The 2,713-nt window shown below is 51.9% G+C and overlaps 2 pseudogenes; both read left to right on the top strand.

The window, feature by feature from the left end:
- The first annotated feature begins 267 nt into the window (after nucleotides 1-267).
- LOC119338281 lies at nucleotides 268-2,145 on the top strand (annotated as a pseudogene).
- Nucleotides 2,146-2,461: 316 nt separating this feature from the next.
- Nucleotides 2,462-2,713, top strand: part of LOC119338573 — a 5,848-nt pseudogene continuing 5,596 nt past the window's right edge.

The raw sequence follows: 2,713 nt of genomic DNA, 5'->3' as shown, positions 1-2,713 counted from the left end.
GTATGGTTTGCTTAGCCATGCCGCACACGCCTTCTCCTCTTGCGCACTAAGCATCCCACAAGAAACTTCCAGTAGAACGCGCGAACGATGACAAAGCCAATTTGATGCCGCCGCCCTAGGTTTTTGCGCGCGAACGATCAGCTCAACGACGACAAGAACGATCCAGCGGCAAGAGATTGCACGGAAAGAGGGCGAACGGCCACCGCGTTCTTTTTTGCCTACATATACCCAGAAGGAGCCCTGCTAGAACCGCTCCCTCACGTCAACGTCTTCGTCCCTTTGATTGATATCCCGGAAGGAATCCACCGCCGTTTCGTCAGTGCGGTTGCCGTCGGACACCGCCTTCCTCAACCCCCACAGACCTTATCGCCTCCCTCTCTCGCATGGCCGACTACAGCCGCTACGGCCACGGCCAAGGATACGCGCCCTCCTCCTCCTCGCCGTACGGCAACGGCCAGGGATACGGCCAGGGCAACGGCTACGCGCCCTCCTCCTCCTCGCCGTACGGCAACGGCCAAGGATACGGCCAGGGCAACGGCTACGCGCCCTCGGCGCCTCCCGCGCCCACGCCCTCCTCCTCGCCGTACGGCTACAGCTACGGCTACGGCCAAGGAGGCTACCCGCCGCCGATGGGAGGAGGTTTCGGAGGAGCGGTGGCGTTCCCGCCGGGGACGCACCCGGACGTGGAGCGCGCGTTCCGGGCCGTCGATCGCGACGGCAGCGGCAGCATCGACGAGGGGGAGCTGCAGGCCGCGCTCTCCGACGCGTACCACCGCTTCAGCATCCGCACCGTCCGCCTCCTCATGTTCCTCTTCAGCAACGCCCAGCTCGCCTCCCCGCGCTCCCGGATGGGTAAGTACTAAGCAGAGCACACACCTATGCATGCTCCATCAAACATCCCACAATCTGCATCTCTTTCAGCACTGTTTGAGCGAAAACAACAAATACTGATTTCTTGCCGGCTCCAAACTATGTTTGTTGCAGGGCCAGCGGAGTTCGTGACGCTGTGGAACTGCCTCGGGCAATGGCGGGTGAGTGCTACTATTAATTTGCTTGCTATCGTTTAACTCTGAACGAAAGTACGGATGCTCTCGAATGAAACAGAGTGTGCGCATTCTGTTTCTGTTCCTCTCCGTTTTCTCCCTGCATATCTTTACATTCCTTGCAGTTCGACCACCAATCTATAAATAAATATCATCAACCCTGTGTTCGTTGCATAGGAATCTACCGAATACTGCAAGTGTACATTTTTTATCAAATGAGAAGGTGGAGACCCTGTTTCTCTGTATGGAACAGCTGGTTACCCAATCATGTTATGATGCTCATGGAATTATTGCCCATCTAATACTGCAACTTAATCTGTCATGAGGGAAGTCAAATCAAAATGAAAAATAAAATAAGATTTGTCAACCTCTGTCGATGATCTGCTATTCCCCCCCATCCATCTATCATCATCAGCATGTGACTTATTTCTGTTCTTCATGGCACTACCTAGGTCGTTTTCGACAGATACGATAGGGATTGCAGCGGGAAGATCGACTCCGACGAGTTGAGAGAAGCTCTTCGTGGCCTGGGATACGCGGTGCCGCCTTCGGTCATTGATCTTCTCATTGCAAACTACAACAATGGTGTTTCCCACCGCGGCACCCTAGACTTCGACAACTTTGTGGAGTAAGTATATGGAGTCCCAAGTATATCTGACATACAAAATGATCTCATTTCAGCCAATACTCTAACATACATATGGAACTGATTAATTTTTTGTTTCTCCTTTCGGTTTCGATCTTAGGTGCGGAATGGTTGTGAAGGTACGTCGCCAGTCAATCAACTATGTGATCGTAGTTTCAAATGTTTGCTGATAGATTTTTCGCTGCTGTGTTGTTCTGTGCAGGGTCTGACTGAAAAATTCAAGGAGAATGACACGCGCTACACCGGCTCGGCAGCTCTTACCTATGACGGCTTCTTGTCAATGGTCGTCCCCTTCATTGTACCTTAGATAGTCCGGGTGTCTGTTTGCCCACGCAAAGGAGTACAGTTTTAAGTTTGTGGGATTGATTACAGTTCCATTAATTTTGAGCGTTTTGTTTCACAACTGTGTATGTGAATATATTCGCAAGAAAAGAAAGAAACTGTGTATGTGAATAAGAAAAAGTTAAGAAACTGCCTAGTGGGCGGCCGGCTGCCCACTAGCGCGATCGAGCGGCCGGCCATAAAAGGCAACTTCCTATCACCCGCGCGGTACAAAAAAAGCAGGATCGAGCTGCCACCAAACCGAGCGATTCCAGCGCCCAATTCCGAACAAAAAGCGATCCCCCCACGTGGCCAGCTGTCCACATACTCGCTCGCCCCCACGTCCCAACCCCTCCCACGCCCGCTCGCCCAGGCAATCCCACGCTGCTTTCTTGACCTGCACGAAAGAAAGTGATCCAAAGCTCCTTCTTCCTCCTCCTGTATAGCCGCCATGGGAGCAGAAAGAAAGATGAATCTGCTTCAACAAATTGATCTAAAAGGCAGGGTGATCAGACCCATACCAGGCAACAAACATCAGGCAAGTACTTCCTCTCTGGTTCTCTTCAGTTGTTCCCTTTCTTGTACTGCATCTATAAAACACCCTCCTCCATGGATCCATCAGCAAATCCATGGAGAATCAGCTTCAAAAAAGAGTAGATCTGAAACATCACCCTATTGTGAACATCACACCAGCCCCCCCCCC

This window comes from Triticum dicoccoides, chromosome 7B, assembly GCF_002162155.2.
Source record: "Triticum dicoccoides isolate Atlit2015 ecotype Zavitan chromosome 7B, WEW_v2.0, whole genome shotgun sequence".
Taxonomy (NCBI): domain Eukaryota; kingdom Viridiplantae; phylum Streptophyta; class Magnoliopsida; order Poales; family Poaceae; genus Triticum; species Triticum dicoccoides.
Note: the sequence above shows the minus strand (reverse complement) of the source record. Positions and strands in the feature narration are given on the sequence as shown.